This window comes from Sciurus vulgaris (genome assembly GCF_902686455.1).
Source record: "Sciurus vulgaris genome assembly, chromosome: 6".
Taxonomy (NCBI): domain Eukaryota; kingdom Metazoa; phylum Chordata; class Mammalia; order Rodentia; family Sciuridae; genus Sciurus; species Sciurus vulgaris.
In genome coordinates this window covers 145,625,278-145,650,699 of record NC_136466.1, presented here as the reverse complement: position 1 = coordinate 145,650,699, position 25,422 = coordinate 145,625,278, and the positions used below count along the sequence as shown (strand labels likewise).

The 25,422-nt window shown below is 37.7% G+C and overlaps 1 long non-coding RNA gene across 4 annotated transcripts in view; it reads right to left on the bottom strand.

Moving 5' to 3' along the window:
* LOC306664554 overlaps positions 1-25,422 on the bottom strand; it is a 320,843-nt gene that overhangs the window by 236,765 nt on the left and 58,656 nt on the right. The window contains exons 3-4 of one of the 4 annotated variants that reach the window (XR_013764740.1): positions 5,605-5,669; positions 1,807-1,967 (exon numbers count right to left, since the gene is read on the bottom strand). The exons of 2 other annotated variants lie outside the window; for them this stretch is intronic. This is a non-coding gene — a long non-coding RNA (uncharacterized lncRNA). Of the gene's footprint in view, positions 1-1,806; positions 1,968-5,069; positions 5,670-25,422 lie in introns of those variants that run through there. One more of the 4 variants, XR_013764741.1, reaches the window with a different exon arrangement.

Sequence of the window (25,422 nt, the reverse complement as noted above, 5' to 3'; positions counted from 1 at the left end):
CATACTGCACCACAGAGGACACACATTTTAATCCACTGCTGCTAATGATCAAAAACAGTGTTTCACAAACTAGATGGTTTCTTGAATTTCATGTTCAAAGAAACCAGTAGAGACATTTTCTTCCATTTTAACTTTTGCCATGAAAATAAAGAAATAGCTGACCCAAATGGTTGTATTTTTCCTTTCTGTTTTTTTGGGGGGTAAAGGGCAGAAGTTCGGGAGAAGAACATCCGTGTAAAATGAAAAATCGCACCTCACTCATGTTTACTTTAAAAAGATAGCTTTCTCTTTGCAAAATTACTAAATGAAAAATCAGCACCACACCAGGTTCAAAATGGAACTAATGATCACAACCGATATAAGAATATTTATATTTTACAAGATTTGCACTTCAGCTTCATATCTGTGTTAGCCAAGATTGTTTTCACTTCCTTCTCTGCAGATTGACCTCACTAAACCATCAAAAATCCTGTTCAGTTATTCAAGTATCACTGTGATGTTTGACAGGGCATGGGGCCACGGAGAACTGGAGATGGAGGCAGCATAAAGATGATGTGCCCTTGGAAGATCTGGCATGGTGTGAGCTAGACGGCAATGTGCTGTCACTGGGACAAATTCCAAAAGGTACATGGATGTGTCACTTATTATCACAATTCAGTAATAATGAAAGCATGTAAATGCCTGTCTATGAAAGAATGACTTTGCTCTCTCAAGTGGCATGAGAAATAGTCTTTGGCACGTTTTTGGTGGGCAGAGTCTGTAACACGTGAAATCAGGGAATAGGGAAATGATGTGTGAGCCACAGATTAAATCCAGCATCACCAGCACACTTGGGGTGGTCCTTCTGCCCCTCCCATTCCCAGCATGGGTGAATCCAAGTGTCAACATAAACCTCAAAATCCACTCTTAGAAGATTCTCCCTTGTGGTGTTGCTAACCTAGCAATTGTAACCACTTGAAATTTCAATTAAAAAAAAAAAATGAAAAAGAATTTTCTCCCTGGTGCACAGACCACTTTTAAAAAGTGTATGAATGTTATCAAAGGATTGAACGACCATGTTCACATTTTTTATTACAGTTAACAGGCATGGAATGGGATAAGTCTTTTAATGTTTATATTATTTATATTATATCTGTTCTAAAACAAATAAATATAATTCCCATAGGTCAACAGCTCAGTTGTCACCACTCTCCCAAGTACCCTGAAGAGGATTAGTTAAGAATGCTTGTTTAATATAATTCTAGAACTGAATTAAGAAAGATAATGAGCTGATAAGTACTCAGTGCACTTTATGTATAATTAATAACTGAATCTGCAGAGTCTTTGAGATGTGGTAATATATCATATTTTCTGATTATATTCTTAGTAAAAAGAATTATCTACATAGCTCACATTCCAGTCTTCTATTATCCCTATTTTTCAAAAATGAATCCCAGAACCTAAACTGAAAACATTCTTCTTAACCAAAAAGCTTTGGGACTATTAGCAAAATGAATGCAAAGATCAACAAAATGCTTATCTTTCATAATTGGAACAGTCATTAAATGAGGTAGAATTTTCAACGTGTCGTCATTTCATCGTCTTCATTTCAAACACACGTGAACTCTTGCTTCTTCTCTGGTTTTCACTTTGCAGTGTCTAATCTGTGAAAGCTGAGAAATCAGAAAATTCAGTTTTACTTATAAATAGGGGCGAAGGGCCTTAAACAAGATCCTAAGGGTCTAGTGAGGAGCATGGCCACTAAACCCCCAGCACACTGATTTTTCTGGGATCTATGTTATAAGAAAATACTACAACTCAAAGGCCCTTTTCTGCTTTCCAGTTTTTATTGAAATTCCAGAGGGTTAGGATTGCCAGGTTAGCAACTCCACAAGGAAAGAGCAGTCTGCGTATTTCTTTTTTAACATGTATATTTCTTCACTTTAAACCAATACTTGTGCCAAGTGCTTCTTGAGGTGAGCTATATTCTTAAAGAAAAAAGAAAAAGAAAAAGAAAAGGTGAGCACTAACCCAACATGATTAAACAGAAATGCTTCATAATGAGAGCTTCTGCTGCTGCTTTACCAAGCATTAGAAAGCTGTGCTAGGGATATTAAAATAGTCTAGATATCACCCAGTTGAAAAAGTACAGAAAATACAGAGGAGCACTTCTAAAAATAATAATGGGTCTTGGTAGTATAAACTCTGAAGAGAGATTAAGTGAACAGATAACTCACATATGTAGGTGAAGAACTTAATAGAAAAAAAAAAGTATCTGAAAGAGACACATAGAAGAGGGAAATCAACTGGAGATGCTGCTAGTCAATAACAAACCAAAATAATAAATTTTACATCTTCACAATAAATGTCAGATGAAGAATCACTCTTAAGGAGCAAATGCAAGGAAGTAATGCAAAAATATCAATATGGTGAGTACTACCCTCTCTAGCAATGACCTTGGAGACAGGACTGTCTACCATCAAGATACCCATTCATTTGTGCAGAGGCTGGTCCAGGAACCAAGGTATCTGGTGTGTCTTTAGGTCACAGTACTCAGAAATTCTTACTCTTCTAAATTAAAATCATTCATATGCACTTTTGAAAATATCTGCTGACTATTTTGAGAGTAAAAGAAATAACAGATTTAAAGAGAGGAAAAAGAAAAGGAAGTAAGCCAGAATACTAAGAATTTTCTAAAAGCTCACCATGCATCCTTCCTGAAGACAGAATCAATTAAACATTGTTTCAAAGACTCTGACTCCTGTGAGTCTATTTTAGGACCAGAGACAGTTTCGTTATCTCCAGCCACAAGTTATAAGAACTATAACAGAAACACTTGTAATGTGCTTTTCAGTAAAAACTACAAAAAAGAAAGATATATAAAAATTATAGTTCAATCAGAAATTTCCTAAAAGGCATGTTACTCATAAACTCAGAAAGAGAAAACCATGTAGAGTCTTTGCAAATATTCGGGTTTTTAGAGACAAATTGATCTAAGAAAACTGAAGGAATCACAGCTCTGGGTGGAAGTTGGCCCGAGTGCCTTTTCCAACCTCTGCATCCACCCTGCAGAGCTTCCATTTACCTAGCACAGGTGAGAGAAATCATCACGTGTACCTAGACCACAGGTAACTCTGAGTTTAACAATTCGTTAGCTATCTAGAAATATAAAATAGTATTGTCCACTCTCAAAAGGAAGAAACTGATGAGTTGGGAGGAAAATAGCAATGCTACTCACTACCCTCAGACAATTGCCATCAGAAGCAATAAATCCTCAGTGAAAAGCTTCTTCTTGCCTTTCACAATTCAGCTCAAATGTCTCTTCTTGGAAGTCCCTGCTCAGTTTTCTTCTTTTCTGAACAAATATGAAGTCAGGAGCCTTTAATATATGTCCTTTTTGCCCCTTCTGTCTACTTCTAACAAAGTATTTGTACTTATTTAGGTTCTTTTTAATATTTTTTGTTCACATTATTTGTTCCTTGTAATCAAGCCTTGTCATTTTGTCATTTTCTAAATTCCTGACCAGAAAGAACACAACTTTATAACTAGCAAGTAGGAGGCATCCAACAACTCTTCACTGAATTAATGAGTGACACAGAGTGCTTCCTTAATAATATTCTTTGATTTTGTTGGACTGCAAGAGCACAGATAATAATTATTACAATTTCAGAAAAATCAAACAATTTAAAGATGAAACATCAAGGAAAATGTAACTTGAAATTTGTAACTATCATTTTAATCTTTTAATGTTTATTTTGAATGCCATACTCTTCACCAGACTTTATTGCAGATGACATTTGCATTTATCCAAATGCAAATCCATATTCAGAAAGTCTGATTTTTTTTACCAATTCAATAGTCCAAAAAAGGTTCTCCAACTTCTGAATTCAAAAACCATGCATTTATTTATAGTTTCCAACGTTAATAGAAAACTCATTATTGCACTTAGAAGTTCTTTGTCTTAAAAATCTCATGTGTACAGCATATAACAATGTGTCAAAATGCATTCTACTGTCATGTATAACTAATTAGAACAAATGAAAAAGACACATGAGGATTTTTTTCAGGGAATCATTCATGAAGGCAAAAAATTTCTTATCTTTGATTTTTTCTAATGAAAAGATCTCAGAATGACCTATTTTGCAATACTACCTGGAACCACACAACTACTTAAACTCTGCAACTGAAGTGTTTGAATGATACTAAACTCAAATGTAATGTAATTGTTTTAGTCAGCTTTTTCACTTCTGTGACTAAAGGATCTGACCAGAAACATTGTAAGGGAGGAAAAGTTTATTTGAGGGCTCACGGTTTCAGAGGTCTTAGTCCACGGAAAGCCGGCTCCTCTCCCCAAGGTGCCAGGTGAGGCTGAACATGATGGCAGGGTAATGTGGCAGAAGTAAGCAATTCACACCATGATCACAAAGCAGAGAGAGAAGAGAGTCCACTCACCAGATACAAATATACACCCAAAGTCACGCCCGAATTCCCACCTCCTCCAGCCACTCCCCACCACTTCAGTTACCACTCAGTTAATCCCTTTAAGGGACCTAAGTCACTGATTGGGTTCAGACTCTTACAATCCCATAATTTCTCCTCTGAACCATCTTGCATTGTCTCACACATGAGCTTTTGGGAGACATCTCACATTCAAACCATAACAGTAATAAATATTATCTATACCCTTGCTTATTCATATAATTAACATGTACATTTGAGTGCTTCATCTTTACCTACAATTGTGTTAAGCATCATGAACACAAATAGGAGGAACAAACACATAGGTCAATGATGGATGGATGGATGGATGATAGATAGATAGATAGATAGATAGATAGATAGGCAGATGATACAAGGGAGATGCACAAAGAGAATGAAATCTTTCAGAGAAGATTTTTTTGAGAAACTCACAGTACAGTCTAAATCTGAAAAATTCTGTATTAGGGCAAAGGGAGGAGGGAGGTGCAAAGGAAATTTCAGGCAGAGAGAGCTGAATAGTGTATTAATGACCCAGGTGAGAAGAAAGTGAGACCGTCGGAGGGACTAAAAGTGTCACCGGAATGGGAGATTAGAAAAAAAGTGTCCTGAAGATGGAGCTGATGAGAGGGCAAGCCAGCCCACACCAAGCCTCACAGATGGCAATTTCGGTTTTTCTATTTTTTTCTGAGGGAGTGGGAAATCACTGAACTTTTCTAAGCAGAGTAGTAATGAGAAGCGCATTTTGTGCTGGTCACTCTAACTGGAGAGTGGAGAGCAGATTGGAGTGGGGGTGGAATGACTGTGGACAGATCTTTTGGGGGGCTTTACAGCAATAAAAGTGTGGCAGCCAAAAACATAGTGTCTATGGCATAGTGTCTATGGCAGGGAGAAGTGTCCACGGTCCTCAGTTAGGGATTGAATTTACCTGTGGTGAATGAGGTCTGAGAGCTAAGGTCTATGGATATGGGTGGTTCACCTCTACTGCACTTTGAACCAAAACACCTTGTACTTTGTCAATTCAAATAAAATACAGCATGAGTACAAGGACGTTCTTGGCAGATAAGCACTACATGTATTTCACAAGCACACACATACACACACTCGCACACACACACAAATTCCTGGCAATTCCCTTCACCTCCTTACCTGTTAGAGATGCTACTTTCTGCATACCTGAGGCAGAACCACAGCAACATCTCACAGTCCTGTGCCTACAAACCAGAGGGGGAGAAATAAACATGCTCAGGACTGAAAAACGTCTTGGGCCACCAAGGTCCTGAAACTGAAGTTCTAGAGATCATTTACTGGAAGAAAAATTAAATCTTTTCACCTATTAGTTTTCAGCAATTGTTAACTTCCAACAGACAAGGTGGATTTGGAGGCTGACGTGCAAGGGGCGTGTGGTTCAAATTATTTAAATGAAAAGGAAAAACCTATGTAAGAAGCCTCTCATGATGTCTGCCACACTTAGACATTGTGCAGGCAATTAAATACTGCATTAGATTAGCCTGTTTTTATGAATATAGAGTAAGAATTTCATATATAATAAACTCTTTGAACATTTCTAGAATGTTTTATTAGTATTTTAATGGAAAAATCTTAAGAATAAGAGTTCCATGAAACCTGTATTGAGTCATTTGAGAAAACAAGAGTGACCTTTGTTTTTAAAAAAAAAATCTCTTAACTTTGCATGATTCTTCATTTACTTTTTTCATTCAATGTTATGCTCTTCAAAAGGATGAGAGTTTTATTAAGTTTTGTTTTGGCTCCAATGCTATTAGAAATCCTATCAGAAACCACTAATTGATTTTTTAAAATGAGGCTATTACTACCTTAGGATCTAGATCTGGATTCTGAATTTGGCTGACCATGAAATAGATTTGTGGTCTTGAGTAAACCACCTAGTTTCTCTGGAGTCAAATTTTCTCATCTGAAATGTAGGCAACTGGATAGCAGCAGAATTACACATCCCAAGACACCCCAATCTATAGAACCAAGTAGAAATTCCTTGTCTGAGAAGGTGTGGGGAGCACAGAACTGTGTGTGTTCTACTGCACACCTATCTTCCCCTCCCCCATTACCTCACTATCTTGCTCACCCAGAACCCAGGATCAGACAAGGAATGAAAATCACTGGACATTATCACTGGACATTATCATCTTTGCTGCAACTTCCATCTTTTAACAATGAATGAAAATAGGAACAAGGGGTATGACTACTTCCAATTAAGATTCTTTGCAAGATTAAAGTTCCTTCAGAACACAGTATAAACTAATAAGTTCATTATAGCACAGGGGGACTTTGTGATTATTAGATCATTACTGCTTTCTGACTCACATTTCAGGTCAGCAGAAATATCAGTTTCTTCACATGCTTCAATATAAGCAACCCAGTCCTACCAGAGTTTGGAAATATTCTTCCATGTACAAAGTTAGAAAAGCAGATTTTTTCTGAGCCCCAGCAAAAATGGACTTAAACATCAAAATCTGATCCAATTTAGATACTCCAAGTTGACCTAGCTTGCAAAGCCAAATAGAAAATCTTTAAGGTATAATAGAAAAGGTAGACTATAACTTTATTTTGTTTAATACTTTGTGAATATGTGCAATTCTTATTTTTGTTTTGAATTCTCAAACTTGACTAAATAGTATTGTTAACTATGTTTCTGTTCAAATAGATTAATAGGCTTGAGTATCAGAAACCTGGCTATTTCCATATAGAACATTGCCCCTAAAACACAAAATCCCAAGCATCTGTAATTACCCTGGTTAATCCTTGCTTCAGCAAAATTGCTTAGTAGCCACTGTTGCACTTACTGGGAAACCTAGTCACCACAGTAACCTAAGCCTTTCAGAGAGTACCAGAAAGTCTCAGAGGCTTAAGGTAACTGAGCATTTCAGCTAGAGCATACACAAAAGAAAGTGATAAACAAATGAGAAAAAATAGTATAAATAACTTTTTTAAAATGTATTCTATTTATAAAGCAAATGCTACAGTATGCTGCTACAGTCTGGTATTTATTTCAAAGAATTTTTTCTGCTGAAGTGTCATCAGCAAGCAGGCAAGCAGAACAACTCTGAACCCATTATTTGGTTACCAGGGCTGTGCGCCCTCCCTTGAACAACTTACAACCTTTACTGTGGTTTTAAGGCTTAGTTGCCCATTCATTAAGTTGACAAACTTGTCAAAAGCCTCCAGGACTATACCACTTATGTCAAAAACACTTACAGGAGAGACAGTACATGTCAGGGCTCAACTGAGTCCTGTCAACCATTGCCAGAATGACAAGAAACCCTTCTGGGGACAACGGGCTGCAGAGAAATTTAAGACCTCCTCCTCAGATTCTGTTGACTCACCAGTCCAGTTACACTTGCGCAGTTTAGTGCGGTTTTGTTTCTGCTCTGTGACTGCCTTAGTCTTTCTGGATTCATTTGCTTGATGCATTTTAATAATCCAAATTCTTCTGAATGTTTTGGCAGTCAAGATGAAAGTTGATCAACCATAGTTTTTTGGTGTAGAAGCCAAACATTTAAGCCCATATTTTGACAGAGGACAATTAAAATCATAAGCATGTTTATAAAAATCAGAAAACCAAAACAAAAATCAAATCCAAATAAATAAAGCTGAGAAAATGTTCAGACATGAGAACTAAATTTTTTTCTAGCCCTACAAGGAAACATGGAATTGAGTAACGAAAATAATGGTGAGATTCATTAAGTATTTCCCCTCATTGAAAATTTTACAACTTAAGGATTGGCAAAAACCATATAAATGGCAATAAAATAGACTAAGATATTTCTAGTTAGATTCCTATGTGTGGCTCCTATGTTTCTGACAAAACTCACATAGTTCTGGATTAGAAATATCTTCATAGAAATATTTTAAAATTAGGATGCTTACATCATATGAAAGAAATAAAGAGAAAAAGTAACTCAGTGAAAAAAAAAAAAAAAGTTGAGACCAGAAATTCACACAGTAAAGTATGCTTCCTATTCTCCCCTGCGTGGCCAATGGCAGAAGCCTGAAAACTACACTTCCCAGGATCCCTTGCCAGATGTAGTCCTGTTAGTTTCACCAATGGGAGATACTTGCTTGAAATTAGAAAGAAAGAAGGAAGACATCAGAGGCATAAGTAATAGTGTTAAGCTCCTTGGGTCCTACTCAAAACAAGAATTCTATCTACCTTGGGGTTGAGGACAGATGCATAAGGTTTTGGGTAACACCACTCTTCCTTTTTGGTTCTCCTGCCCATACTTCTCTTTGGTAACCAATTCACCATAGCAGAGTGGTTTGTGTTTCTTGGATTAAAAATGGCTAACAAGATTCAACAATTGTCTCATTCATTTACCATCCAATTAAGAAGGAAAAAATAAAGGCCTACCATTCTACTGGTCTTAGGGTGTATGACCCTAAAAATTTCTCATATTCATTGTATGAAATGATTATAGTAAGATTCCCCAAGAACACCGTGAAATGTCTTAAGAAGCAAACTTTAAGGGGCTGACTGTATCCAAATAGAGTTGATTTATATCAGTGAGATATCCTATTTTATATAAGATGTAGATAGGTAATTGCTATTAATATTGTACGTAGTAAATTTTAAGAAAAAACAATTCTTTAGTGACCCCTCCCCCCACAAAAAAAAGGCCAAATGAACATAGAGCACTCAGATGTTAGGTTTAAAGACAATCTAAAAATCAATTTGCAGCAGTGCAATCTATTCAATCTGGTAAATAACGTGACCTCAGGAACTTGCTGGAATGTTTCTATTGAAGACAACTGGATGAGTTTATCCCTAAAGCTAAAAGATAGGGCTGAAAATAAAAGGAAGCTCAGAATGTCAGCAGAAAAGCAAACTTCACATGAAATTCATGTTGGAAAATCATTAGTTTTACTGGTCATACCTATCCATTTAGAAGAGTTCACCTATGTTTGTTTTAGGTTTATTTTTAGGGCCTATCCTGTTGCAAAGGGGAATTAAAGTGACTTGCAATGGTGCACATGATACAACAAAATAAGAAAAATAAAAAATAATGAATAGTTATTTAAAGGGAAAAAAAGACTTGCAAAATAAAAAGTATGTATGTTACCATATTTACCATATAGACATATTGTATTTGACATAAAATTTTCTAATAGCCAATAAAAAGACAGAAATATGATTAGTTACAAGTTTTAGATTCTCCACAAAAATAGAAAAATGTAAAATCAGGTGCAACCATTTCCATTTTGGAGTCCAGAAATAATTATTTTAGTAGTATTACTTACTAAACACTTGTCTCTGCTGAGCACTGTCCTACCCTCCTTACATAAATCAATGTATTAGATCTTAACAAAAATCCTAAGCAAGGGGTACTATTGCAGTATACATTTTAGAAATGAAGAAGATGAATCAGTGACAGCAAATGCCAGGCCTAAGTTTTCAGATACAAAGTTGGTATTGGAGTCCCAGCAGTCTGGTTCCAGAATTCCTCTTAACTACTAAGTTTAAACAATGCCCAAAATCATGATCAAAATATTCCTAGAATTTTGGAAAAGAGTTCTGCAGTGTTACCTCCTTATGTCACAAGACTGGCATCAGTACAGAACACAAATCCAGAAAATCAATTCTAAAAAGTCAAATGATATGGAACAGCAACCCAATTCTTTGTCCATTGGGTTTAATCCACAGCTAGTATGTTACCCCTGGGTTTTAAACTGCAGTACCTGTAGGAGCAAGACAGGTTATCTAAGTCAATGATGCAATCTAGATGTGAAGAAAAAGAAAACAGAAGGTCAGTGTTCAAAGAAGGAACTTCTCTTAGTTCTGGGAATTTGTTGCTAGAAGGGTTATGTGCCTGGTTTGTTTTGCCAGATTTTTCACTCAGGGAAATGCAGATTATGTGAATATTTTATTTTCCCTATTGAAGTGTGTGTGTGTGTGTGTGTGTGTGTGTGTGTGTGTGTGTGTGTGTGTGAATAATCATAAATACTAGGCAGAATAAAACAGCATGCCCTCAAGCTAGATTGAACCCAGAAGTCTGGAGTTTGCCACCCAACTTGAGTGGCTCACACAGTTGTTCTCACATTTTATTCACATCAATATCTGAGGGGAGCAGTGGATGTTAGTAACACGGATCCCACAAAAGTCCTCACCTTGACAACCAAGCCCTCAGGGAACGTAGGGACTATGCACTCTCCTCCCGCCTCTTCTTCTGCTTCCCACATTCCATTCACTGAACATCGCTGACTCACAGAGATGAATGAATCTACCACTTTTCTCTCAGGCAATTAGTGTTTGGGTTTTTTTTTCTCTACCAAGCTTTAGAAAAACATGAAGAGGGTGGCAGAGTGGAATTATATTCCCTGTTAAGCACCTAGTGTACCTAGAATGCGGCTATCTTAGGCTGCCAAGTAAACGCAGAGGCAGTGCGAGTTAAATAACCCTCTCTCCATGTTCTCTGTGCAGGTCAGGCTGCCCACCCAACCTCACTTTGCTCAGAGGCAAGCCGAGGGGTGAGAACTCACAAGCAAAACCAAGGCTTTCTTCAGAATGCAATCCTGGGAGCATTCTGGGTCTCAGTGATGAGACAAAGTAGGAGGACTGAGGGAGAGAAAGAGAATGAATACGGGTTTTTGTGGTTTATGTCAGAAGTCTGAAAAAATTTTAGTCTCAACTTCTTTGTTTGTCCTACTTTTCTCAGCTACTGTTTTTTTTTTGTTTTTTTTTTTTTTTTTTTTTTTTTCCTAATTCAACCATGTGGCAGTTGGGCTCAGGAAAAACTATAAAAATACTGAAAACAATGGCAGGAGCTGGGGGAGGTATATAGTTTTACAATATTCAGAACATCTCAGCAAAAGACTGAAGGAATCAGACAGGAACTGATAGCCATGACATGGATTTAATTAAAGTATGTTTCTGCTCTGTTCTTAGTGTTATCCATCAACACCACCATTTCCCATTACCAAGGAGTTTGCTGGGTTTTCTCCATTTAGAGCTCCTGAAACATGGGAAAGATGTGATAATTATGAGTTGAGTGGCTCTCATGCTGCATTGCTTTCTGCTGAGTACCTGGCCCTGTGTGGATCAAGCAAACAGCCTGGTAACCTTGGGAGGGCAGTGCCACCCAGTGTAGACGAGTGGAGAGCTAGAGTCCTCACTGGAGGGCTCCTACCCAAGCACTGGATTGTAGACATTGAAATTTACTTCTAGAATCAAGACACGGGGCCACCAAGGATGATCATGTCTCCTACCCTGATCTGGACATCAGAGCACTGCACAGCAATTACCATACTTGTTGTTTTAGCCCATAATGATACCTACCAGAAATAAGGACCCCAAGACACGTTAGAGCAGAACAGAGAGCACAAGAGTTTCCCCAAAGCTTGCTTTGGCTCCATTATGTCCTTCTTATGGGGGAAAGATGTTTATGGCATCATTATTAATAATTCTAAAAACCTTTAAAATGTGTTAATAATAAGGCAAGGATAAAATGCAACATGGTACAACAAACACTGTGCATACTATCTTTTAAATATTGTGCTCCCAACATTATGTTTTCAGTAATAAGAAGGAAATGCCTAACAGTAGGTGAAAATGACTGAAGTTAAAAAAACTGATTCTACAGAAAGATCTCACTCAGGTCAACTAGGATGTGGGAAAAATTTAATAGTGATTGCTTTTAGGTGGTGGAGTGAAAGGTGTCATTTTCATTGTTATGAATTTTTTTCTGTTTATTCCAGATCTTCTACAATAAACAGGCAATTATTTTCATAATCAGAACCCTCAAATTCAAACTTCTTAAAGAGCAATTGACCATAAAATTATGGGTATTGAGTAGACTGAGTTTCTTCCTGCCAAGAAATTCTGCCTCCCACAGCTTAAAAAAAAACATAGTCTTAGAGGATAACAATGGTCTCCGTCCTTAGCCTCCATCTACATCTGTCAGTTTTAGTCACACACAAAGCATCAACTATAGAGGTCCAGCCTAGCAACATGAAACTTTCAGTGACCACAACCACCGTGAAGAGATAGCCATCACTTCTCACTGGCTGGGTTTTTCTCCATTCAACGTCACATAAAAACAGTACCACTCTACTTACCTGTTGCGTGAACGGAGCAGTTTTAGACTGCAGCACCCTTCTGCCATGACATCCTCTCACCTAAGGTCCAGAACAGTGAATTTGGTCAACCGTGGACTAAGACCTCTGAAACTGTGAGCCAAAAGAAACTTACCTCCTCTGGGGGAGCGGGGAGGCAGTACCTGCTCAACTTGTCAAGGCAATGTCATAATGAAAACCAGACGAAGTTGAAGTCACTGGCATTTCTGCAAAAATGTTTAAAATATAAGTGTTTTTGTACTCTTCACCAAATTGAAGCTATACTTAGAGGATAAAGGGATACAATAGGACTCAGAAGAGGATTGTATTTCTTTTGAATCAATGTTATAAAAATGAATTGGGTGATTTCTAACTCTTTTTTCCCCTATAGTATTAAAAATGAAAAATCGAATGCTGCAAAAAAATTTAGGTTGTCAATTCACAATTATCAGTGATGGATTTTATGCAAGTATCATTGTCTATGCAGAATGCTACCGTAAGGATAAGGTACATTTAAATATTGGAACTGCAGTTGGCTAAGCCTACACAGCTCTGATTAAATAATACATCAATTTCATCCATGTTTTCTAGTCCCTCTAACTGGGAAGTGCTATTCACTAAAACTATGATGATCTAGAGAATAGTCATCTGAAGTCATCGAGGAGGAAAATAAAAGATCAATTTAAGTTTAAGACTACTTTTATCCTTAGGTCTATTCAATGACAAGACAAAGAAAAATAACAGCCAGTTTTCTGTGTTTAACCATTAGAGTTGGCACTGTTAGACTCTTTATGCAGAATAAGTAAATGTGGACTCATGAAGTTTCAGTAACTTGCTAAAGATCACCGAGGTAACAAGTGTTCCTAACCATAATGGTATCCAGGTTGGACTGACAAGCAAAGAATTTTACAAAGTGGAGAATCAAACCAGTTTTTAATCTCATTTTCCAAGACACCCTCACCACCCTCTCCTTCACTTATTTTAGCCTTTGTTTGTTGATATCATTCTGTCTCATCACAGAGTGGTCAGCTTCTCCTAACTCTCACATCTCCAAATGTGTAATATTTCCTCTCTTTAAAGAAATCTCAGCAACACATCTGACTAACCCTGAATAATGAGATCAGACCAATCATATGACCACTGTGTGTGGCTTTATATGAACACAGATGCTCCCTTTTTCCTACTTGGAAATCCAAATTGTTTGAGTGGAGAAAGAAACCATACTCAGAGGAGAGAAGATCTTCTAGGTAGCAAAACAACTGATATTCATCAAAGTACAATACACAATTATATGCAAAATATAATACCTGATTATGGAGTAAGGTTTGTGACTTAAATCATATACCATTTATTCTTATTATCATCATTATTATTATTATTATTATTATTATTATTAATTTTCCCTACCACTCTTTGTCCCTTAATAGCAGAGCCTTTCTGTCATTATATGGATAGGAATAGTATGGAAAGAACAAAGAGCAAATTAGGGGGTTTTTAAGATCTTAATGAGATTTGACCATATAGATAGCAGAGATAATAGTCTTGACACCATGGCTTTTGATTGTTAGAGCTGCATTAGTGAATAAGAAAAATTATTGATAGGAATTTCAATGGTTTGGCTTTAACTATCAAGAATCAAAGCCCAAAGGAATCAGAATATAAATGTCATACCATAAAACAAAGTATAGAACAATAATGACAATTTCCTCTTACAGCACAAAAAACCAACCATGAAAAGAGAAATAGAGTAGATTTCTCTGGGGTTTAGATGCTAAGAAGTTACACATAAATCCCTGGGTCTATTTAAGTCCATGGTAAGAAAAATAAGATAATAAAAATCATGACAGAACACTTCAGAGGTAGTAATTCCTGAACAGAGGTGTCAGTTGCTTGGCTTTCATAGGTTTGACAGGGAGACAGCAATCCAATATGAATCTCCACATTGGGAAGCCAGTAATCCAGTATGAATCTCCAGTGGCTGATGTATAGGTTCAAGTGAAGGTTCTGGAAAGCAGCAACTATAGAGAGTCCTTTCCACCCCCATGGGTAACTGGGAAGAGGCTGACTCCTGAGAGAAATGGAAAGGATTCATAAGCTATAAGAGATACCCTGCGTCAGGGGAGAGAGGAGAAAAATTTCACGTAGATGGCAGTTGTAGACCAGAGTAGCAGTACAAACCTTCAGAGCATATGTAACTGAGATAGAAAAGTCACACCCAAAAGCACAAGGGAAGAGTTACACCTCTGCAGGGTCCAATAAAAGTCAAAGACCATTACCCTATGTGCATGTATGATTACACAAATGGTATGAATCTGCATTGTGTACCACCATAGAAACCAAATGATGTACCCCATTAGTGTGCAATGAATCAAAATGCAGTCTGTAAAAATAAATTTAAAAATTTTAAAAAAGATCAAAGGCCATTGCAGTCCAGGTGCATCTCAAACCCCACAAATGCATTTAACACCAAAGAAACAAGAAGGAGTGGAAGGGCAGCAGTGGGGGCAAACTCTGCATTGGGATAACAGTTAACCTAAAATGACTAAATTCAAAATTAGATGTGATTGCATTACCTTAAAATGGCTGGATAAGGCTTCTACAACCAAGCAGAAATGAAAGCACATGAGTTGAGCATGATTTTAAAGAAATAAGCACAATACATTTTTGCACAGCCTAGATTGTGACTGTGTAAAATTAATAACCCTTATAAATATATAATTTATGCAGATATATGCATTAATATATTTATATGCATATATATGAATTTATGTGCATATATAAAAATCAAATGTGGCATATTTGATTTAAAAGTGTAAATTAATATAATTTTAATTACGAAAATACTTAAATGGATTGAATTGTCTCTTTCTTCAAGTGAGCTTTGCCCATCCATGAAAATTTTTTGAACTGTGTGGTAATTCACTGAATACTCTCCTTTAATAGTCTTCTAAACAAAGGCTGGGATTCAGTATGTAACTGAGATAATGAGATAATGAACATATGACTGTGTGCGGCGTACAGCAGAGTAACGGTCAAATGAAAAAAGAAAGTATTTCAGCAAGTTGGCAATACCTGCATTTGCCAGTGGGTTTGGTTCCATATACACACTCTGTAATGGTTTCTCTCTTTGCCTTTATACATATATTTTACTTATTTTTGCCTGATTTCACATCATTTTCCCCTCAGTTTACCAGTGTTCTTCAAGGACCTCGCTGAAGGACAGCAGCTGATGAAAATCTGCAGACCATGTGATCATGTACACATTCTGTTTTACTTCCTTTATGATTAAACCAAATTCCATCTTCTGTCAAAGACCAAATTTCCACTTTGGTCCTTGGGTGTCGCCTACAGAAACTTTTACTTCTCTCTTATCTGAAACTGTAGATCTTTGACAGTTTATCAGCCTTAGCCATTTACCTCCAAAGTTCTACTGGGGTGGAAAGGACCCTGTAGCTGCTGCTTTCCAGAACATTCAGCTGGATGTATGCATTAGCCACTGGAGGTTCATATTGGATTGCTGGTTTCCCAAAAAATTCACTTTCTCCCCACTCAAACCTGCACAAGCCAAGTAACTGCCCTTTCAATTCAGAAATTACTACCTCTGAAGTATTAATATGCAGCACATGCATTCTTATATAAATGGAAACATAGGGAATTTTTATTTTTCTTCGTGTGATTTATGCAAACACAGCTATTAGCATACTGATAGAACACAAACAAAAATAAAAAAGCAATGATACAATTAAGCAAACCAACTCCTAATCATTTTAAAAATTAAAGGATATTTTGAATAGAACGTCAAGGGAAAATATCTTGTTAATTTTATAATATAAGACCTGTGTGATCTTGATTCAACTGTAAATTGAAACACAATTGGATATTTATGATAGATTGATTTAAATAATTACCCTATAGACACAAATCATCTTTTATACATATAAATTGTTATAACAAATATTACATCAAAAAACCTGTATCACATAAGAATAATAAAACTTATTTGAGACTTTGTTTTCTTCAAATAAGGATTAATACAGCAAAAAGTCAGAATGTTATTATTTAAAGACAGAAAAAGAACACACAACTTAGTTTAATGGTAGCACCTCCTTGGTTTGTCTCGAAATTTCCTCTTTGTGGAAGTTGCTGCATATCATCTGCAGAAAATGAAGGCGAGAGACCAGAAAAGAGAAGTGATAGACCCAAATAATGTCAGAGTTTGAAGTCTTTTACTTATGTCCTACGTTCCTCTTGGCTTATTTCCCAAAGGTAGACTCCCTAAGAAGTGGGTCAAAATAGAGTGAAGACTCCCCTACAGATTTGTCCCTCTGTCCAGTGAAAGAGCTCTAGAGTAAACGTCCCATGCAGCTGATCCATGCATGGACCTCCACCATGGCCCACTGACAGCAGGCCACGTATGGGCTACGGCAAAATATACCACTCTCCTTCCTTAATTAACAGTTACACTTAGAATTCAGCTAGGCTTTTCTACTACTGCGCCAATAGAAGCAGGCTTTGTTGGGATACCTGATTTTTTCACTAGTTAATTCCTTACCAATAGTCCCAGGGTCTTACTTTATTTCTCCTTCAGGCTGAAACTTCCCAACAATGGCATTGAGACACCAGGAGCTCTTCAGTGACAGGTAGTGGAAGAAGAAATTGTGTCATGAAAAGACAGAGAGTCAACCGCATAATATCCCACTTTTCTGTAATGTCCAATGTAGTTCCTTCTTACTCAAAAATCCTCTTTCTGATTTCAGCAAGTAGAAATAGTCCCTACTTGAGAGCAATATAATGAATTTGTTTTTATTTTGCCAAACATTTTCCATACACTGGACAATGTTTTTAATATTTTATAAATTGAACTTCCTCAATACTCCAAATAATACAGGTAGCGACAATAAGGTAAACACTATGAAAATCCTACATAAAAAGCAAGGAAACGAAGCACAGAGTAGCTAAGCATCTTGTTCAAAGACACACAGCCAATGAAGAGCCTGATCAGTGTTCACACCTGAATCCAATCTGTGCTCTTAAACACTACCCCAGGTAGTCTTGGAAAAATGGATGCCTTAATTCTCCAACAGAGTAACCCATCTTCTTCAATTAAATCCTACACTCCTAAACTGTCTTCAGTTTCCATGAGAATTTTTCTACTTGTCATAGTTCACTAAAGAAATTAGTGAAAGAAGTAATAAATATTTATTTTCCTTATGTTTTCAGACACCATGTAATCTAATTTCCTGCAACTTTAGTAATTACCAAAAGAAAAAGAAAAAAGGAAGAATGAAGATTAATTCCTTTCCCCAAACTGCTATATTCTTGACACTTTATATGACAGTCCAATACCCACAAGAAAATGTTTTTCTAACTAGAGAATAACTTTGTAAGTCATGTCTGCATACATTTCCAACATGTGTCTCAGAGTCAAGTATCTCAGGATGAGATGAGATTTTGCATATTTGTGTAGCAGAATGCATTTGATAAAAAGATTTTAGAAGGCCTCACGGTGTGCTTCTGTCTGAGAGAGTGTGGCTTACTTTCGTCACACTGGCTTGTTTTCTGGACAACAATATCCACAGAAAGAGTTGCAACTTGGAAAGTCATGGAACTTCATGCGTGTTAAGGGGACTTGGAATTTTCTATTCCTTGGGGATTTAAAACCACTTCCTGTCAGGTGTCGTGATGCATGTTTATAATCTCAGTGACTTGGGAGGCTGAAACAGGAGGATTGCAAATTCTGAGGTCAACCCCAGCAATTTATCAAGACCCTCTCTCAAAATAAAAAATAAAAAGAGCTGGAGACAGCTCAGTGGCATAGCACCCCTGGATTCAATCCCCACTACAAAGAAAAAAAAAAAAAGTTACTTGTTGCTGCTGTGAGGAATCATACTGTTTTGGGTTTTTGTTCTCCAAGGCACATGCCCACTGCAGTAAACTACAAACCATGGAGAACATGGAGTTCCTTTTGGTGAAAGGAGCACTATGTTTGGAGTCAGAGACTAGGAAAAGATCTTCAGGCTGCCACATCCTGACTGTGAGTCTGAGCCAATTGCTCATTAAGTCTGACCTGCAGAAACATCTACAGACAGGAGTGAAGCTAAGTCTCCTTCACAGGACTGTTGGGTAATTAAGTAAACTCTTGTATGGGATAGAGCAATTTAAAGTTAAATTTTGGTATTTGATATGTACTTTGGTAGTAACTAGAAGAAAAGTGACTAATAGATAAAAATTATAAGCCTCTGAAACACAGTACCTAATTGCCTAATATAAGAAACAATAGTGATTTATATACAAATAAGCTCTATATTTATGAAATACAAACAATTACGAGTGTTTTTTTTTAATATCTCTATTTTCTACAAAGTAATTTTTAAAAAGACCTTTGGATACTTCCAAAGACTTAGATGACCAGTTCATAAAATGCTATAAAAAAAAAAAAAGGCTTTGCTTATTTCAAGACTATTATATTCAAGAAATATTGTGGTAGAAATGTCACGATAACCAACCTAATTTTTAGCTAAGAGATTTAGGGAGGCAACAAAATTAAATACTTTCTAAAAAACCACACTATGTTTGGTATATTTGATAATTACATTCATAAGACAAAATCGTGCTGTTCTAGAATGCAAGGCAAGAACTTGGCTTTCATGAACTTTCCATAAATCTGAGTGGAGAGAAATAAAGTGTCATATTTTTAGGCACCCCAGACATGTTACTTATGTGAGCAGGCCAAGAAATTCTGTTCAAGTGAACTTAGCTGAAAACAGACTCTTACAGAAATGAAAACCCTTTGATGCGCCTCTTAGAAAGTCCGTTTATAGCACTTCCACATGAGAAAGCACAGTGTCGGAGTGTTTCTCAAGACAGGGGTCTTTTGGGGCCCCATGTGAAATAAAGGAGCAAGCAAAATTCCTTCAGATAATCCACTAACTCCACTCTCTGGGAATTCTGCCCACTTTGTCAGAAACCCTTTCTCGCCCCACGCTACTCTCCGGGCCTTGGATCCTTGTCTTGTCAGTGAGAATTATTTCTGATAACTTGTTTCTAAAAGGAAACAGTGAACCAATAAGTGACTTCCCCCACCCCAATATTTACATTTAAATAACAGAGACCTGTGTATCCAGAATAAGTCAGCCGCATTGATCAAACAGTGGTGCCTAGGAGATAACATGCAGCCAGCAGACATTCAGTTGTCCTCCTCTTAAACACTGATTTGGGCCTCAAGATCTAGAGGTCCTTAGGAGGAGGACTCAGTGGAAGGATGTCCAACAGAACACAAGACTGCTCTTTTCACCCAATTAAACCCCTGGCGTTACCTTTAGCTTGAAAGCCAGTAAGATCATAGTGGTATTAAAATACCCCTTCTTTCCAAAAATAAATTATTGCCAAAGAGAAATACTCTATTACCAAAAATATTACCAAAATACATGTGACAGAATCCAGATAACAGGAAGAGTTCTTTTAAAATCTTATTTTAAAATAGCTTGATTTGTTTTGTAGCCAGAAGATGATTGAGTCGTAATGCATCACTACATTTTAATTGATATGTATGTAGGCGACCCACACTGTTGTAAGTAAAAATGCCTCCCTTTTAGCATTCAATAAGATACAAGAGCAGCTGACATATTTTAGGGAACAAATGTTGGATTTTTTTTCTCATCCTCTGCATTGCAATTACAGTTGTCCCTTCATATCTATGGGTTTTGCATTTAAGGATTCAACCAATGACAGATTGAAAATATTCAGGGAAAAAAGTCATTTGTATTGAACAGGTACAAACATTTTCTTGTCCTAATTTACTAAATAATACAACATAACAACTATTTATGTAGCCTGTATATTGTATCAAATATTATAAGCAAGCTGAATGTTATTTAAAGTATGTAGGAGAACACGTCTAGTTTATATGTACATATTGTGCCATTTGTAGGGGAGACTCTAGCATCCTTGGGTTTGAGTATTCCAGGGGAGCCTGGAACCAATTCCCCACAGATACCAAGGTTAATCATATGTGTTTGGGAAGTGAATTTCTATTTCTTCCTAAATGTCATTGAGACATTCTATTCAAAGTTTTTATTATTTAAAAAAAGAAAAACAGACTTTCTCTCCAGGGATGGTGGGAGATTGCAATTAACCCTTTATACCATGTAAGAATCTAAAATCTTTCACTTTATATTAAATTTAACCCACTAGCTATTTTATATCTACTCCATTGTCTTCATTTATTGTATTTGGTTGTGTTAGTTGTTTTTAAAAACTGACTTCACTTGATCATCGATATATGATGGATAAATGTAGCCAAGAATTATCTAGATGTGTATGTTTCATGCTCACAAATGTACAGTTTTAAAACTGAAGAAAATTCCAATAGAATCAGCAAATCCTTTCGAGCAGGGTAAATTTCTAAGGAAGAAAGTATGGTAATGTGTAGATGGTTATCATAATACAAAAAGGAACATCAATTGCAAATGCCATGTTAAACAAATGAAATACAGTAAATTAAGTGAAACGACTTTCTGTAACACTTTATGCCACTCTCTGTTAATTTTGAAGAAGGCACCATAGTGAGGCTTATTTCAGTACAGAGTCATATTATGCAGATGTACTACACTTATTTATTTTTCTTTATGAAAAAAATATATAAAACTTTATAGCCTGCCCCAGTTCCATGTTAGGAATAGCAGGAGAAGCTTTGCTCTCTGCCTGCTTCCCGATCTCTGAGCGCTGCCTGGCCATTTTTCTCTCCCTCATGCCCCCTGGTGTTTTAAACCTGTCCTTAAACCCTCCGCAAGGGTCAGTGGAGGAGCTGTGCTTGCTTTTGCCCTTCCTGGTCCACATGACTCATCTCCGCCAACATCCTTTAAAACATTATTCTCTCAATTATGCCCTCTCTACTGTATCTGCAACATCTGCTGTGGCTCCTTCCCCTCAGCCTTTATATATAAACAAAATGATAAATCACTTTTGTATCTTCAGAAAAAAAAAAAGGAAACTTCTCTAATCTCTTTTTCCTTTGGTCACTGACCTCTGCAACTCCTTCCCTCCACTGATTTCCTCAAAGTGCTGCCTCCCTTAAGGCAGCTCCTCACCGCCTCCACCCCTCGCCGGCCCTTCAACTCAGCCTCATCTTTGCCCCCGGATTTCTACTCCTGTCACCCTGGGAACAGTGCACCACACAAGCTTCTCACAGGCAAATCCAAAGCTCCTTTCATCCTTAAATAACTTGACCTCTCACAGTCTGAGGCATTGCCTACCAAATGAACCCTTTCTTTTTAAAACTCACTTTTCCATTTTCTCCCAGTTCTTCTAGATTTTCTGACCACTTCTTACAAGCCTCCTGCCATTCCTCTTTCCGTGCCCACTCCTGCAGATGTTGTTCTGCAGAAATCTGTCCCTGCTCCTCTTTTTCTTCCACAGAATCTCTTCCCAAATCTGCTTATTCCATTTCTGTCCCATTCACAGATCCTTTTTAGTATGCCCACCTCAGGAAAATCTGTTGCTTCTTAAAATTGCTTCTGTGTACCTCTTTGTTTTCCCACCTATAATATGGCGTCAATAACAGCAACTAAATATAAAGTTGTTAGTTAAATGAGGGGGTGTGTGGCATTGTGCATGTGGAGTGCATCAATCATTGTGAGCTGAATTGTTAAAGTCCCTTTCTAGACACACTTCTCTCTAGGTAATCCCATCTATCCAGGAACCAGGTCTCGAGCTGCGATCCTGCAACCTTTGTATATTCACTGTGGGGCTCAGAGCTGTTCTCTATCTACTTGGGGAACCTTGGTTAATTAAGAACAATCTGTGTGTGCTGCACTCTTTTAAGAATGCACTATGCAAAAATGTAATAGGAAGAAGGAAGGAAGGAAAGAAAGAAGGGAGGGAGGGAGGAAGGAAGGAAAGAAGGGAGGGAGGGAGGGACGAAGAGTTTTCAAAACCAAGTTTCAAAAAGTCCTTTGGGGAATACAGAAAAATAACAGTAAATAATATGGTGAATGTGGCAGATGGAAGGATAGAGGTATAAAACCAAAGCACAGCTAACCCTTATCTCAAGTAAGAAACCTGAGAATCATCCTCCACTCTTCCCTATTATTTTAGTCAGGTTTTCATCACTGTTACCAGAATGCCGTGCAAGAACAACATAGAGTAGGAAATGCTGATTTTGGCGCAAGGTTTCAGAGACTCGGTCCGTGGTCAGCTGGCTCCATGGTTCTGGGCCTAGGATAAGGCAGGACATCATGGTGCAAGGGCTGGTCAAGGAGCGCTGCTCCACTCTGGCAGACAGGAAGCAGAGAGGCACGTGGAGAAGGGGCCGCAGAGAAGATGAACTCTTCCAGGGCACACCCCAGACACCCACCTCCTCCAGCCACACCCCACCAGCCTAGGTTACCACCCAGTTAGTTCATCCAAGCTAGGATGGAATGCTCTCCTCTGAACATTCCTGTCTTAACACAGGACCTTTCACATCCAAACCATAACTTAGTATAAAAAAGGGAAATTAATGAATGGGAGGGAAAAGAAGTCCAGTCTGAGAGTTCACTTAAATCACTTTGAAACCCCTTTCTCTTGTGTCTCTTCTATGGCTCTTTATCAACACCCCTCTTCTGCCCTCATTACCACTTATGTCACCTTTCTCACATAGAAACCTGATCCATTTCTCCCTCAGTGGGTCCCTATCACCACAAAAAATTAAATTTGTAGAAGGCAAAGGTTGTGCTTTATGTTTTCCATTTCATCTGACCTACTCACATTCTAGATTCCAGACAGAAGGAATGGCAGACTAGAAACACCAACAGCTCCTCACTTCTTGGTGCCTTTGCATAGATTTTTTGTTTCTCTACCTGCCAATTCTGTCTTCTCAGACGACTCAGTTACCTGGCTGGGCCATCTAGCCTTGATGCCAGCTAGAAAATTACTGAAAGGGGTGAAATGTTTATGGAATCAAAGCAGAACTGACAGCAGCAAGCCATGACAGAGTCCACACAGGCGACATCAAGTCCAAGGCCAAAGCCAGAACCAGGATGGCACGAATGTTTCATCCAAGCAAGGATGAGGTCAAGAAACGGAGATGGTTTCTAGGGTAGTTTACTCACAGTTCTTCACAGACCTTCTTTTTTCTTAACTTTCCTGGTATCTGGCACATGAATGGATTTGGTAGTTGTTTTCGTCAGCTTTTTCACTCTGCAACTGAAAGACTGACCAGAATTATTGTAGAGGAGGAATAGTGTATTCTCAGGCCCATAGTTCAGAGGTCTAAGTTCATAGACAGTAGGCTCCATTCCTGGGGGCTCCAGGTGAGGCAGAACATCATGGCAGAAGAGTGTGGTGGAAAGAAGCAGCTCACATGATGATCAGGAGACAGAGAGAGATTCCACTCTGCAAGCACAAAATATAAGCCACAAAGGCATACCCACACCCCAGTAACACACCTCTTCTGGCCACACCATACCAGCCTTCAGGTACCACTCAGTTAATCCCACCAGGAGATGATTTCACTGACTGGGTTAAGGGTCTCGTCACCCAATCATTTCTCCTCTTAACCTTGTTGCATTCTCTCACACATGAGGTTTTGGGAGACTCCTCACATACAAACCATAACAGTAGTCTCATAAAACTCGCAGCAAAGCATTCAGTCATACACATGTGATTTCACTATCTAGGAAAATACTGCTAATGCTTAATATGTCTTCTTCCTCCCTCTCCTTTTCTTCATGAATGCTCCCCTAAATTCTCCCCATTCTCCTAGACAGTTAACCACTTAATTCGGCACAGACTTACATGTGCTTGTAAATCTCAAATGATAAGATTACTCTCTAGTTTTCTATTTGTCTTCTCAATTGGACTTTGAATCTGAAATAACAGTCTCCATGTTGTTCGATCATAAGAGTTCTATGAATCCTTGTTGAAGGTGTAAGTGAATAAGTAAAGAAATGAATCCTGTAACTTTCTCCCTGTGAAAAGGGTTAATATTGAACAGATGGTTGAAATAGTTCTTCCCCCAGAAAAATCAGCAGTTGAAAGAATTAAAATATAAGTGCATGTCTAGTGGGGGACTGAGTGTCTGACAAAAGCCCACCTCCCTGATTTGTGATCTAAAATCTGACAAGGAAACCAGGAAATCTCCTGACTAGAAAGACAACAGGATTCCGAAGTCGTCTATTCCCTCTGTTAAAAATAAGAAATCTTCCAGTTTCGTCATTTTAAATGAAAATACAGGTTGAAGTTGAAGGCAAGATGTCGGAAGTTGTGAGTTTGCTGTTGTCGCCACCAGGTGTGGCTTCATTCCTCCTTCTCATACATTCGAGAACCTCCAAAGGGCAGTTCTCAGTTGCAAAACTGCAGTTACTTCTCAGCCTTTCACCTGTGCTTTGGGTATTCACTTGCTGATCTTGATGATATCCTGTGAAATAGCCATGCTAAATTAGACTCAACTTCCACGGAATGTCAGTGGGGAATTGTAATGCATCTGCATAATATGATCCTGGGACTGAACTGGGCCATCCTGCAATACCTTTTTGAAAATTATAACCAACAGGAACAAACTGTTAGGGAAATGTCCTCTCAATTCCCCCAACAAGGCATTTAGCAGATTTCCACTGCATGGCTGGCTTTATGCTCATTAACATTCATGCCACTGTCTGTAACCTCATTTGTTTCAGTGTTTGCTTTGGATTTGCACTGCTGAAATATTTCCCTGTATTTTTTTGTTCTCATTGCCTCTTATGGAGCTTTGACTATTCCTTTTGGTCTTAGCAGACTTTTCAAGGAGGATAATTACTAAAAGCATATTTATACATACAATTTCAGACTTTTTTTCCTAAAAAAGAAAGAAAGAAGAAATACACATATAAGACCACTTTTCACCTGGCAGAAAAATTTTGTGACTCA